The sequence below is a fragment of the Oryctolagus cuniculus genome, chromosome 7 (assembly GCF_051225735.1).
Source record: "Oryctolagus cuniculus isolate XC-2025 breed Fujian yellow rabbit chromosome 7, ASM5122573v1, whole genome shotgun sequence".
NCBI lineage: Eukaryota > Metazoa > Chordata > Mammalia > Lagomorpha > Leporidae > Oryctolagus > Oryctolagus cuniculus.
The window spans coordinates 42212503-42227761 of NC_142873.1; the positions used below are offsets into that span (position 1 = coordinate 42212503).

A 15259-nucleotide genomic window follows, 5' to 3' on the forward strand; every position below is an offset into this window, starting at 1 on the left:
CCTGCAGCACTCAGGATGCAGCAGGCAGGCCACCCACCAGGCTCCAGACCGCCCAGACCCACCCTGCGCATGGAGCAAGCAAAGCAGATGGCAGTGATGAGCTGAGCCAGGACGGCTGCCACCGCTCAGACAGGACCCTCCCTGCAGACGCAGCAGCTGGGTTCTGACACACACAGCCCCCACCTGACCTCCGCCGTCACCTTCATCCAGGGCTAGCAGCTCTGGCCCAGGTTTGCCTGCCTGCACCAGGACACAACTCACACTCACAGCAAGCCTGGGTAAGCCCTCCCGAGTCCCACCGCACTCAGCAAGGCGAATTTCCTTTCTGGTTTCTAGAATGTCAACTGTCAGTTGCCTGAGTGAGGAGCTGTGAGCCAGAGAACAAAGCCCTCACTGGCCGGGAGGGCCTGGGGACCCAGAGGCTGAAGCAGTGACTCAGGCATCCATATGGCGGTGCCTATCCAGATGTAGCTACTCCTCCTGGGATCCAGCTCCTGATAATGATCTTGGGAGGCAGCAGCGAATGGTTCAAGTACCCCGGCCCCCAACACCCACCTAAGAAATCCAGATGGAGTTCCTGGTTCCCACCTGGCCCAGGCCTGGCTTTTGCAAGGCATTTTGAGAGTCAACCAGTGGATGAGTGGCTCTCCCTATTTCTACCGTGCCCCCTTTCTTTCTTTCTCTCCTTTTCTCTCTCTCTCTCTCTCTCTCTCTCTCTCTCTCTCTCCCTTTACTAGATTAAAAGTAAACAGAACCTGGCCGGCGCCGCGGCTCACTAGGCTAATCCTCCGCCTAGCGACGCCGGCACACCGGGTTCTAGTCCCAGTCGGGGCGCCGGATTCTGTCCCGGTTGCCCCTCTTCCAGGCCAGCCCTCTGCTGTGGCCAGGGAGTGCAGTGGAGGATGGCCCAGGTGCTTGGGCCCTGCACCCCATGGGAGACCAGGGAAAGCACCTGGATCCTGGCTCCTGCCATCGGATCAGCGCGGTGCGCCGGCCGCAGCGCGCCGGCCGCGGCGGCCATTGGAGGGTGAACCAACGGCAAAAGGAAGACCTTTCTCTCTGTCTCTCTCTCTCACTGTCCACTCTGCCTGTCAAAAAAATAAATTAATTAATTAATTAAAAAAAAAAAGTAAACAGAACCTCCCACTGTTTAAATAACACTAAAAGCCCTTCATAGAATTAACTCCCCCATCCCAAGCAAATATTGGCCTGTGGCCGGCAGCCATCTGGCTCTCAGGGCTCCCACAGAGCCCTGAGGGCTCTGGGATCCACGCACCTCATCCTCTCTGCACACTCAGGGAAAAGGCAAGGCCCATGGGAGCCCATTCTGCCCTGCCACAAGGGGGAGGGATGGACATCTGCCCACTCCTCCTGGGCCCACCTGCCACTGCCAATACAGGGCAAGGGAGACCTGCACGTCCTTCCTGTGCACAGCCTCACTGCACTCAGAATCACCAGCACCTCCAGGCCTGGGTACGTCTGGAATCAGGGGCAGAGCTGGGACTTGAACCCAGGCACTGCAGCATGGGACGTCAGCACCTCGAGCAGCATCTTAATCTCTGGGCCAAGTGCTTACCCCTTTCCTTATAGCTTTGCTTTTCAACATCATGATGGCTGTTGATTCTGAGCAGTTTGTCTAAAATCTGTTGGTCATTTGGGTTTCTTTTTTGGAGAGGCTTTGACTCATATCACTTGCCCATTTAAAAACTGCACTTTTCTGTGTGTTACTGAGTTTTTGAGATCCATATATGCCCTGGATTTTAATCCTTTGTCGGAGGAGCAGTCTCCATACTGTTTCTCCCATTCTGTCACTGTCCTTTTACTGTCTTGATTTTTTCCTTTGCTGTGTGGAAGCTTCTTAGTCTGATCCAATCCCATTTGTTTTTGTTGCTTGTGCTTTTGAGATCTCATCCATAAAATCATGGCCTATATCAACGTTTTGTAGTGTTTCCTCGGGAAGTCTCATTGTTTCACGTCTGACATTTGGATCTTTCATCAATTTTTATTTGAATTTGGCACAGTTGAGGCATGGGGGAAGAGTGCCGAGGGCCAGTCTTCTGCATGTGTTAGCATCACTAGGAGAAGCCGCTGTCTTTTCTCCCAGGTATGTTTTTAGCACCTTTGTCAAGAATCAGCAGGTTGTAGGAATTCAAAGGGCCTGGGCTTGAGTTCTGGCTCCATTCTTTTTTTTAATATTTATTTATTTGAAAGGGAGAGAGAGGGTGGGGGAAAGAGAGGGAGAGAGAAATATCGTCCATCTGCTGGTCCAGGCCAAAGCCTGGATCTCAGAGCTCCATTTGGGTCTCCTGCATAGGTGGCAGGGGCCCAGGCACTTGGGCCATCTTTCGCTGCTTTCTCAGGCACACTAGCAGGGAGCTGGGTCAGAAACAGAGTAGATGGGACTTGAAATGACAAACAGATATGGGATGCTGGCACTGCAAGTGGTGGCTTAACCCCCTGCCCCATAACACTGGCCTCCTGGCTTCACTTTTTTTCTTTTTTTAAGATTTATTTTATTTCTTTGAAAGACAGAGTTACAGAGAGACAAAGAGCCAGAGAGAGGTCTTCCATCCACTGGTTCACTCCTCGAATGACTGCAATAGCCAGAGCTGAGCTGAACCAAAACCAAGAGTCAGGAACCTCCTCCCAATCTCCCATGCGGGTACAGGGGCCCAAGGACTTGGGTTGTCCTCTACTGCTTTCCCAGGCCATAGCACAGAGCTGGATCAGAAGTGGAGCAGCCAGGACTCAAACTGATGCCCATATGGGATGCCAGCGCTGCAGGCCAGAGCGTTAACCCACTGCGCCACAGTGCCGGCCCCCACTCTTGATTCTGGTGTTAACTCGTCTGCTGTTTCCACCAATTGTTATCTACTTCCTCAGATGGCCATGATTTTAGATGATTGCCTGTCACTGCTTAGACAAATTGTGCCGGGTACAGAAGTCTTTGCAGTGGGGTGCCGAAGGCGGGTCACAGCAAAACCTCCCTGCTAGTGTGTTTGAATCATGACAATCCATGGGGAATGTGGTTTGACAGGGTTCTGTCCCCGGTAGCTGCTAGGCTGTAGGTTTTCTCTGCTACTACAGGCTGTTATTTTTAAGGCTTTTAAAAACAGCACACAGCTCCAGTCCTTATCCAGATTCAGCCATATTTTCTCAAACAAATGTTCTCAGGCTACTGCAAGTCATTGGCTAACTTGTGGACTTCTGACGAAGTTCTCAAAAAATAAGTCCGTTGTGTTGTTGCTTTTATGGGAGAGAAAGATTTGGTAGGTGCCGCTGTGCTGTGTCCTATTGTTCTCATTTGAAAAAACACATCGGACTGTCCACTCTTTCCCGGTAGTGGGTATCCCTTCCAGTGCTTGCATACATCTCCCTGTTTGAGCCCTTGAAACCACCTCACTCACCATCTCATTTTCTGATGCTTTCAATATTTTTACTTTTAGTGAAAAAGATTATCAATATGTATGTACACACACATGTTTTAACAGCAAAATAATAAGCTGAGTTGTGGAGGAAGAGGAGAGAGGAAGGGATGGGCAGTGAGCAGAACAGAGAGGAGACAGGATATGCACTCACAGACGGACTGCATTTATTCAAGGAGAAAATAAATCAACTTGCAGAGATGGCCAACTGCCAGCATGCACCTAGACCGAGCACAAGGCAGAGGGCCCTGTCCTCCCTGGGCTGGGCCTCATAAATCCTAGGGTGGGCTAAGGGGCCGGGTGGGGCAGGAGTCAGAGGTGACTGTCCTCTTCCAGGTTTTTCTGGGGCTTTTAAATTTAAGGTAAAAAGCTGCAATGAGTCAATATCACAGCCCAGTTAGGATGGCTGCTATCAAAAAGATTTTTTAAAACAATCAATGCTGGCAAGGACATGAAGTAAAGGGGAACTCTTGTACATTGTTGATGGGAATGTAAATGAGTACAGAGTTTACGGAGAATGGCATAGCAGGTCCTCAGAATATCACCACAGAATGACCATTTGATCCGGTTATCCCACTTCTGAGTTATATCCAAAGGAAATGAAATTCGCACAAGAAAGAGATATTATTCACTGTGGCTGAGCAGGGAGCCAGCCTAGATGTTCCTCGGGATGACTGGATGCTATTATTATTAATAACAACACAGTGGTTATTGTTCAGTGACAAAAAAGAATGGTGTTTTTTTAAGATTTATTTATTTATTTGAGAGGTAGAGTCACAGACAGAGAAAGGAAGAGGCAGAGAGAGAGAGACAAATCTTCCACCCACTGGTTCACTCCTCAAATGTCCACAATGGCCAGAGCTGGGCCGGACCAAAGCCAGGAGCCGGGAGTTGGGTTTCCCATATGGGTTCAGGGATCCAAAGACCTGGGCCATCTTCTGCTGCTTTCCCAGGCCATTAGCAGGGAGCTGGATCAGAACTGGAGCAGCCAGGACACTAACTGGCACCAACATGGGATGCCAGCACCACAGGCAGGGAACCTGCTATACCACACTGTCGGCAACAGGAATGGTGTTTTTTTGTTTGTTTGTTTGTTTGTTTGTTTTGATAGGTAGAGTTAGACAGAGAGAGACAGACAGAGAGAAAGGTCTTCCTTCCATTGGTTCACCCCCCAAATGGCTGCTACGGCCAGCACGCTGCACCGATCTGAAGCCAGGAGCCAGGTGCTTCTCCTGGTCTCCCATGGGGTGCAGGGCCCAAGCACTTGGGCCATCCTCCACTGCACTCCTGGGCCACAGCAGAGAGCTGGACTGGAAGAGGGGCAATCGGGACAGAATCTGGCGCCCCGACCGGGACTAGAACTTGGGGTGCCGGTACTGCAGGCAGAGGATTAGCCTAGTGAGCTGTGGCGCCAGCCAGGAATGGTATTTTTAACATCTGCAGCAAAATGAGTGAACCGGAGGCCATGATGTCAAGTGGTCAGGTAAATACACCACGTTCTCGCTCACAGGAAGAAGCTAAAACAATAAACTAATAATAAGTAAAAGCCCATGTGAATGCAGGACAGCAGTTACTAGAGGCTGGGGAGCAGGGGAGGGGGCTAGAGGGATGAGTGTAAGGGGTACCACACAGTCAGATGGCATAGGGGTGCCATACACAGTCAGATGGCATAGGGGTACCACACAGTCAGATGGCATAGGGTATCACACACAGGCAGATGGTATAGGGGTACCACACACAGACAGATGGCATAGGGGTGCAACACACAGTCAGATGGCATGGGGGTACTACACATAGTCAGATGGCATAGAGGGTACCACATACAGTCAGATGACATAGAGGGTACCACACAGTCAGATGGCATAGAGGTACCACACACAGTCAGATGGCATAGGAGTACCATATACAGTCAGACAGCATAGGGGGTGCCACACACAGTCAGATAGCATAGGAGTACCACATACAGTCAGATGGCATAGGGGTACCACATACAGTCAGATGGCATACAGGTACCACACACAGACAGATGGCATAGGGGTGCCACACACAGTCAGATGGCATAGGGTGCCACACACAGTCAGATGGCATAGGAGTACCACATACAGTCAGATGGCATGGGGGTACTACACACAGTCAGATGGCAGGAGTAAGTCCTAGGGCATCAGTAATTACCTGGATTGGATCAGAACACAAAGATGCATTTAGTGAAATATCACACCTTTCCCCACAACCATGTATAGTTATTGGCAATCATATTTTTAAGAGGAGACGGAGGGGCCAGCATGGTGGCACAGCGGGTTAACGCCCTGGCCTGAAGTGCCAGCATCGCATATGGGTACCGGTTCTAGTCCTGGCTGCTCCTCTTCTGATCCAGCTCTCTGCTATGGCCTGGGATAGCAGTGGAGGATGGCCCAAGTCCTTGGGCCCCTGCACCCACGTGGGAGACTTGGAAGAAGCTCCTGGCTCCTGGCTTCGGATTGGCACAGCTCTGGCAGTTGCAGCCAACTGGGGAGTGAACCAACGGATGGAAGACCTCTCTCTGTCTCTACCTCTCTCTGTAACTCTGTCTTTCAGATAAATAAAATAAATCTTTAAAAAAAAAAAAAAGAAGAAGAAGAAGAGATGGAAAGGCTAGCTAACCTGATCTAACTACCCATTGAACGTGTGTATTATCACACTGTATGTCAGAAATATATGCGATTAAAATAATAACTTTTTTTAAAAAGGGGGGAAAGCTGCATAACTTCTCCAGACCTATAAAAGGGGAGTGATAACTTCTGCCCCGTTAGATAAATACTTCTTCCTTCTTTATTTATTTGTCTACTTCTCTGAGCGGCAGAGAAGGACAGAGAGCGCGTTCACATGCTAGTTCACGCCCCAGACACCCACATGGCTGGGGCTGTACCAGGCCGAAGCCAGGATCTGGGAGCTCCGTCCAGGTCCCCACCCGGGGACAGGGGTCCCACGGCTTGAGCCATCACTGCTGCCTCCCAATAGCAGGAAGCTGGCACAGGGGACAAACCTGGGGCCCCCATCCGGGATGCAGGCAGCCCCTGGTGTCCTACGGCTGGGCCAGACGCCCGCCCATCGCCACCTGCTCGCTGCACTTCGCCTGGCTCCTGACCCCAGCCTCCTTCTCAGAGATCCTGGCCAACGCCACCCTCCTGACTTCTGCACCCCTCAGTGGATCCTGCACAGCCACCTCTCAGCCCTGCTTACAGGCGCACCGGCTAATTAACCCCAGAGCCTTCACCCCTCCAAGGGAGATTTTGAGAAACCACTGGGAGAGGGGTGGGAGGCAGGCAGCATCTCCCCTCCCCCACTCACCCCTTGCACAGGCCCCCAGGCCTGTGGCTGCACCACAGCAGCTTCTGGGCCCCCGGACAACTCAACAGCAACCGCAGCTTGCCTGCTTGGGCCCTCAGTGAGTCACCCACACACCTGCACCTGAGCTCCAGCCCAGCCCTGCAAAGGCCACTGGTCTAAGAAACCCCAGGGGTCGCTCAGCCTGGCCAGGGACCCTCACTGTCTGGGAGCGGGAGGGCTGGGAGCCCTGCCCTCCTCCACGGGCCGTGAGCCTCCCACTCCCTGGGATCACTCATTGTGTTGATCCTGGACAAGGCCCCCTGGTGCACGGAGCACCTGGCCAGTGCTCATGCTCCGCTCCCACACAGGGCTCCTGCACAGCCCCTGTGCGTCCGTGATCTTCACAGCTCAGCCACATCAGCTGAGCTTCCTTTACAACAGGATTTGAGGTTTTGGTTCCCCAGTTCTCAGGGTCTCACCTCTGTCCAGCCGGGGAGCACAGACTGTGACATCAGCACAGCCTCCCACACACACCGCTGGGGCCCGGGAAACCACTGTCCACCCCCACAGGGGACAGCAGGCTCTGCAGATTCCCATCCGTAGCCCCCAGAACCCACCCACAGGCCTTGGGGACCCCCTCCCTGAGGGCACAGGAGCCCCACAGGAGCTGTTCACTGGGAAAACGATGCCCCATTTATGGAGCCCTTGTATCCTTCATGATCCAAGAAGGACGTCCCCTCAGGCTCCAGCCGGCCCACTCCTCCCTTGCCGGCCCCTGTCCTACATGCTAACCCTCCCAGAAGCAGCTCCCACGGCCCCCCAGGAGCAGGCCCTGACCGCCCCAGCTCCCAGTTCCAGGCTCCGGGATCCGGGCTGTGGGCCTCTGTGGACACGCAATGCCTTTCCCTTCTGGAGCCCGGGGTGCCCAGAGGCAGAACTCAAACCAGACAGACTGATTCCATTCCTGCCTCTACCACAAAACCGTCTTATCACGGGCAGATCCTCAGTGGCCTCACCTGTAAAACGGGATAGTACCTCCTCCTCCAGGTGATTGGAACACTAAATAGAGTGCAAGAGCAGGACACAGGGCAACACACAACAGGCCCAACACCTGCTACTGTCCTTCCATTCTTCCCAGGAGACCAGAGGCTGAGCCATCGTCAGACAATGTCGCCACCTGGTGGCTGTGCTCAGAACTGCCCCAGTGGAAAATGGTGATTCTGGATTTCAGAAAAACAGGAAATCAATTAGGGAAGGTACTAGGTTCCTGGGGAAAATAAAACCCATGGTTCCTTTTTTTTAAACCTTATTTATTTGTTTGAAAGGCAGAGTTATAGAAAGGCAAAGGCAGAGAGAGAGGTCTTCCATCCGCTGGTTCACTCCCCTAGATGACCGCAACAGCCAGAATTGCTCTGATCAGGAGCCAGGAGCCAGGAGCTTCTTCCAGGTCTCTCTCGTGGGTGCAGAGTCCCAAGGACTTGGGCCATCTTCCACTGCTTTCCCAGGCCATAGCAGAGAGCTGGATTGGAAGTGGAGCAGCCAGGACTCAAACTGGCGCCCATATGGGATGCCGGCACTGCAGGCAGCAGCTTTACCCACTACACCACAGCGCCAGCCCCAGAAACCCATGTTTATGAGAGGCCTCTCATTACTATGGAAGACCCTGGGCACTGGCAGCTGGAAGTCCAGGGTTGGGTCCTGGCTTGGCCAAATATCAACTGTTGGACTCTACGCAAGTTGTCACCCCTGTAGTCCTTTCTCTATTTCCTCACCTGTAAGTGGGGATATTGATTTCTGCCACGTTAGAGAAACACTCGTGGGGCCTGCACTGTGGTGCAGAGGGTTAAGCTGCTACCCGCAACACCAGCATCCCAAAGAGCGTGGGTTTCAGTGCCAACTGCTCCACTTCCAAAGCATCTCCCTGCTAATGCGCCTGGGAAGGCAGTAGAGGATGCCCAAGTACCTGAGCCCCTGCCACCCATGTGGGAGACCCAGGTGGAGTTCCTGGCTCCTGGCTTCGGCCTGGCCCAGCCCTGACCATTGAGCCATTTGGGGAGTGAAGCAGAGAATGGAAGATTCTCTCTCTGTTTCTCTCTATAACTCTGCTTTCAAATAAATAAATAAATCTTTTTAAAAAATTACTCGTTCAGTGTTGTTGCCTCCCCTTGCTCTTGGCCTCTCCTAGATCCTGGGAAATGTCACCATTGTGGCTCCTGCGCCCCTCACGGCCTCGTCTTCTCCACCCTGTTTTCAGGGGCACTAACTTCCTCCAAGACCCCGCACCTCTCAGAGGAGGATGCCTCTCAGAAAGACCATGGTCTTATCCGCAGTGCTTCAGGCCCAAAACCTCAAAGTGGGGACAATGTTGGGAGGGAGTGAGACCCCTGGCGGCACACTCATGCTAAGTGCAGTCCAAAACAATGCATGAGGTAGAAGACCAGGTCCCTGCTTCGATAAAGGAGCCCCTGGTGTGGAGACAGCTACCAAGCCCAAGCACCAAGGAATACTCTTCCCACCAAGGAGGTCTCTCCCACAACGAGGCTGCTCTGGCTGGACCCAGACCCTGGGGTGGTCGGGGTGGGGGACCTAAGTCCCAGGTCAGGGAACATCCTGGCACTTCCTGTCCCGGGCCAGGAACTCCTCTCTGGTGAGCAAGTGGCTCAAGACGCCCAGCCCTGGGGACCTGGCTGGCCAGCGCCCTGCAGGTTATCAGCGCTCCTCGTCTGTCATCTGTCAGGGGGAAGCCTGGGCTTTAAGAACAGGGCAGAATCAGGTGTGAATCTCACCTGCCGCTTATTACCTGCAGGAGCCAGGCCAAAGTGCTGAATTTAGCTGAACCTGTGAGCTGATCACAGCCCTGGACGTATGCACCTGCTTCCGGGAGTCTCTGGGCTTGGTGAATGAGGCCCTGCAACGCGTCCAGTGAGGTCCCTGGCAGATGCTCAACAAACACTAGGATTTTATCCAGGATCCCTTATCTAGGGAGCTCCTTCCCTAGGAATGCGCAGGCTTCCTAGACCAGAAGCCCAGGGGCGCCACCTGGTGGCTTGCACTTTCCAAATCCTCTTTAATGAACCAAAACTGTCCTTTTTGGTTTTTTTTTTTTTTTTTTAGAGGCAGAGGCTGACAATCCAAACTCCCACCCAATCCCTTGGTTCACTTCCCAAAGGCCGGTTACAGCTGGGGCTGGCCCAGAGCCGGGAGCTGGGAATTCAGGTCAGGTCTGCCCTCTGCGACCTTGGGTTTCTCAGGAGAGGGGAAGCCAGGCTTCCAAACCCAGCAAGCAGGTGTCCTCATGGAGAGTGCTGGCCCTGGAAGCCAGGACAGACGGACCTCCTCCCTCCCACCTCCAGTTTCCAAAGCACCTCCCGCTGGCCATCTCAGGCCATCTCCATGCTGACCACAGCAGGAAGAATGACCCCCCAGAAACCTCCCCACCCAGTTCCCAGGAAAGAAAACCAGCTCAGAGTGGGGGAGGAGGGGGTGGAAAGGGAGACAGAGACATGGCTGGAGGAGCAGGACTGGCCGCTGACTTGAGCACCCTTTCTCAATCCTATCTAGGATCTGCTTCCAGGGACCGAAAAGCTGCAGGGTTGGACATTATGCACCTGAATGACTCCCAGCCCAGGAAAACACCTGCCTCCGGTCTCCCCGCCCCAGGCACCTGCCTGCACTGCCCAGAGTCTGTGTCAAGGGGTGGCCGAGGCGCCCTCACTCTGCTCCCTCGAGACTTTCACTTCAGAAGTTTCCCAGCTCAATCACGAACTCAGATCTGAGAGGCAAGATGCTCAAGGCAGCTCCCCCTCCCCCAAGTGGAAACCCACCCGCTGCCAGTCTTGTCCTGCCTCTCACAGGAAATACCAGCCCAAAATAACTCTCATTCCCTAAACTAGGTCCTCACCCCCGGCTTCTCACCTGGGCTCCTGTCACCCCAGGGTTGGCTGCCAACCACTCAACCCAGGGCCATCTGAACTGCCGTCCCAGCTGTCGACCTGTCACCCTTTGCCGGTTTTTCTGGCTGTAACGATTCCCAGCCAAGCTGTGGTCAAGACGATGGGGAAGAGCCAGGCTCCTAGACGCGCGAAGCAGCACCTGCAAGCCCCACCCAAGCCTCCCTCTCAGCCACCTGCAGCCCCGCCCACTGGCAGAGCCTTGAAACTATCGCCACCTGGTGGCTAAAGCTCAAACTGCAGCTATGGATTTCCTAAAAGGAGGTCCCCATTGGGCCAGCACCACTGGGAAACAAAGACTGAGAAGCAAGGTCGTTGTCCTCAGAGACCCTGGTCTTGTGGGACATGGGAGCAGAAATCCTTTCCGAGCACGGTACGAGGGCTCAGCACGGGGGCGCCGCGGGATGCCCATATCCCATGTAGAGCCCCAGCTCCTCTTCTTCCAACGCAGCTTCCTGCTCATGAACCTAGAAAGGTGACAGGTGATGGCTTGGGTACCTGATCCCCATCATCCACGTGGGAGACCGAGATCCAAGCTTCAGCCTGGCCCAGCCCCAGCTGTTACTGCCTTTGGGGAGTAAACCAACACTCTGCCTCTTTTTCTCTCTCTATGGCTATCTCTCCTTCTCTCCCAGCCACTCTGCCTTCCAAATAAATAAATGAATGAATCTTGAAAATGAAAAGTGAAAAAAAAAAAACCAACCGCAGCCATGTTGAAAGCTGAAATAAACCAGGAAGGCGGCTCGGAGGAGGGGGCAGGGTGACCCACAGAGGCAGGTGGAGCTCACAGGCCTCCAGCGAGGAGAGGGATTTCGGGAATGGGAAAGCATGTGGCTGGGGCCCTAAGGCCTAGATCTCTGCTCCAGATGAAAGCCACACCAGATGAAAACCGGAGAAGCCTTGGGGCTGGCACTTGGCAAAGTGGCTGACATGACAGTGGGGACGCCTGCACCCGTATCAGTGCCTGGGTTCCAGTCCCAGCTCTGCTCCCAATTCCAGCTGCCTGCTTCTGTGCACCCTGGAAGGCAGCAAATGATGCCTCCAGTACTTGGGCCCCTGCCGTATACCTGGGAGACCCCGACTGGGTTCTGGATCCTGGCTTCAGCCTGGTCCAGGCCGGGCTTACAGGCATTGGGGAGTGAAACAGTTGATGGGAGGTCTCTCTCTCTCTCTCTTTCTCTCTCTCTCTCCTTTCAAATCAAATAAGCAGCAGAGAAAGAGCAAACATCAAAAACAGCAGGAGTCTGATCCAAAGTGGGCCTAAGGGGTGCTGGGGGCTGGCCAGAGCAGGGGCTTGAACCAGCGCAAGTGGGCAGCTCCTGCAGGTGACGGTCACGGGGCAGCAAGGGAGCCCATCGCCCCCACGGCTCCCAGGAGTGATGCAAGGTTGAGGGTCTCAGCACCAGGGACGGATGCCCACAGGCTAGGGAAGGGAGAGCCGATTCCTGCCACTGCTAGCATCAGCGTCCGGTGTGCGCTGGAGAGGCTGGTGGACCCCGTGGCCAGGCCTAACAGGGTGACATCTGCCAGCAGAGGTCCAATGGCCATGGTGAGAGCAGAACTCAGCAGCAGGTTCCTGGAAAGGCGCCCGCTCAGAGCCAGGCCCAGCCAGGAGGGAGGGTGTGCAGCAGCCAGGGGAAGCCCCCCCCCACCGTGCAGGAGGGAAGGCTCAGCCAACAGACAGGGACAAAGGCCAGCAGGGCCCAGTGTCGGGATGAAGACACACGCGTGCACAGACTGCCGCCTCCCACCTCCAGGATCACCGACCCCGGTCAGGCTGCAGGCAGAGCCCGTGGCCTTGGCAGGAAACAGAGCCTCTGAGGCCAAGGACAGCCTGGCGGTGCGGTGCCCTGGGGCTTCCCATGGGCCCCTGGTAGCAGGCACCAGGTGAACCCATGCAGGACGCCAGGACCACGCAGCTGCGGCAAGCTTTTGGGGTGGAATTTGCAGGGCGGAGACGACGACCCTGAGGCCAAGCTCAGGAGGCGAGAACTCAGCAGCCCAGCCCAGCAGTGACTTCCTCCTCCAGGGCATCACCTCAGGCTGGGAGGGAGCTCTGCACCTGCAAAGAATCCCAGGCCCCGGCTGTGCTCAGAGGCTCCTGAGCCTCACGGAGGAGGCTCCTCCCTCCACCCCGACCCAGCCTCAGCAGCACCTGCTCCCACACCTGTCCGCCCTGCAGAGCCTGAGGGCCTGCGGCAGGCTCAGGACAGGGCACAGGGCATTCATACCACGTGCCCCAGAGTTGCTCTCAAACCTGAGCCCACGGCCTCACCCAGGTCCCGGGGCTGGGGAGCTGGCTCTCCCAGAGCCCTGATGAAGGGGCTGGCACCCAACCCAGACACCTGGGCTCCCTCCTTTGCACTCAGCCCACTCTTCACATACCCAACCTGCATCACGCAAACTCTCAGGAGCCCCCTCCAGGACCTGGGATCCAGGGGTGACAACCACGACAGATCCACTTTGCAAAATGGAGCAAGACACTGAAACGGAGCCCTAACGACTCAATGGCTCCTTTAAAGCACAGAGCACAAAAGAGGGGGCTGCAGACACAAAGCTGCTTCTGCCCCACTCTGCCCCTCACTGGCCCTGCCACACCCCTCACCTCCACGCTGCCCGGCCCTGGACCCCTCACCTGGGCTCCACTTTCCCAATTTCATTCTCTTACCTCAGCTTCTTTAGGAAGAAAAAAAATGCTCAGGAAAGGCCGAGTGTTTTACTGTGAAATGCACAAGAACCTGCATTGCGGGTCGGAAGCAAGAGGTGGTGGAGCAAGCAGCAAAGCTCGGTGTGGGGCCAGGAGTGGACTGTCCGCAGGGAGAAGGGGCAGAGTGCAACCTGTACTAGGTGCCCGCCGCATGCCCGGCGCGGTGCCGGGAGCCTGCACTGCGATCTCAGGTGAGTCCACCTCTGCCGACCTCCCGCGATGCACCTGTGCGCCAGGATGTGTGCACCAGGCTCCTGGGATGGCGAGGGACAGCAGCCGAGACTCAGGAACACGTATCTGTGCTCGCACCTGTGTGAGTCCCAGACACAGGCCAAGGCAAACCCGCAAGTTCCGGGATGTATGGCAAGGGGGTCAAGCTGTGGGAAACCCCGGTGGGGGATTGTCTGGGGGGAGGGGAGGGAGGAGACCTTGTGATGGCCAAGGGATGTGAAGAGAGTCCCTGGGTGCTGCTGGTGACCCAGTGCTGTTTAGGTGCTGTGCTTGCTGCAACCTGTGATAATGCAATGCGGCCATACGTTTATTTCCCATGCTTTTCTGAATATTGTTTCTCATAATTAAAAAGGCCTTTTGGGGCCGGCCTTGTGGTGTAGGGGATAAAGTCGCCGCCTGCAGTGCCAGCATTCCATACGGGTGCTGGTTCGAGTCCCAGCTGCTCCATTTCCAATCCAGATCTCTGCTGTGGCCTGGGAAAGCAGTAGAAGATGGCCCAAGTCCTTGGGCCCCTGTACCCACGTGAGAGACTCAGAAGAAGCTCCTGGCTCCTGGCTTCAGATCGGCGCAGCTCCGGCCATTGCAGCCAATTGGGGAGTGAACCATCGGATGGAAGACTCTCTCTCTGCCTCTGCCTGCCTTTTCTCTCTGTGCAACTCCAACTTTCAAATAAATAAACAAATCCTTAAAAAAAAAAAAAGGCCTTTAACAGAACCATACTGTGGATGACTTCTGAGCATAAAGTGTTTTCAATTTATTTGTATTTTTTCCCTTAGGATTGATTCACAGATATGGCTGACTTCTGCTTCCCGCTAACGTGCACCCTAGGAAGCAACGGATGATGGCTCAAGTGCTCGGATCTCTGCTATACGTGTGGGAGACCCAGACTGAGTTCTGAGGGTCCCTGGCTACAGTCTCTCCCTCCCCCTCCCCCTTCCCTTCCCCCTCCTTTTCGCTCTCCCCTTTCAAATAAAATAAAGATAAATATTTTTTAGTTTTAAAAAATAAATTAAATAGATACGGGGATTGTGTGTCGCCAACCCAGACCTCGCCGGTGGCGCGCTCCTTCCCTCCACAAGCGCTTCCTGAGTTTATGCTGTTCCAGGCACCGTGGCAGGCGCCTAGACCATGTGCAGAGACAAGTCCCACAAAACCCCTGTGCTCAGCATTGTGTTAGCGGGAGAAAGGGACTTCACAGTGACCCTGAGGAGACAGGAAATGACACAGCGAGTCAGTGACGGAGGTCTGGAAGGGGAGCAGAAAAGGGAGGATCAGGACCCGCGACGAGGGGCCGCCGGCCGACATCAGGAGGTCAGAACAAGCATTGTGAACGCTTCCGAGAAAAGACTGGAAGGAGAGGAGTGAGTGGCCAGCCAAGCAGATGTCCCCGGGAAGGGCTCGCAGGCACCCGGGCCCTGAGGCGGGACGTGCCCTGTGCCTTCCAGGAAGAGGAGGCAGTGTGGCTGGAGCAGACGTGAGCGCCGGCACACAGGAAGGAGACGGGAGCCAGGTCAGCTCTCTCCTGACCTAGAACCTGGGATGCTGGAGCCAGAAGGGACTTGGAGACTGGGTGGTGACTCACCACGTGCCGGGAAGATGAGAAAATGAGGTGGGCAGACTTGGATTCCTGAGCGGTCCTC

General features: G+C 54.8%; 1 long non-coding RNA gene across 4 annotated transcripts; it reads left to right on the plus strand.

Annotated features, from left to right (window-relative positions):
* Positions 1-140: 140 nt before the first annotated feature.
* On the plus strand, positions 141-14569 carry LOC138850524 (uncharacterized). Of its 4 annotated transcripts, none has more exons than XR_016210533.1 (3): positions 141-278; positions 10293-13579; positions 14396-14569. It is a non-coding gene; the product is annotated as an uncharacterized LOC138850524 (long non-coding RNA). The 4 variants fall into 4 exon arrangements; XR_011390354.2 differs by lacking the exon at positions 14396-14569 and adding an exon at positions 14079-14383; XR_016210534.1 differs by lacking the exon at positions 14396-14569 and adding an exon at positions 14079-14383 and having other exon boundaries at positions 145-278; positions 13355-13579.
* The last annotated feature ends 690 nt before the right edge of the window (positions 14570-15259 follow it).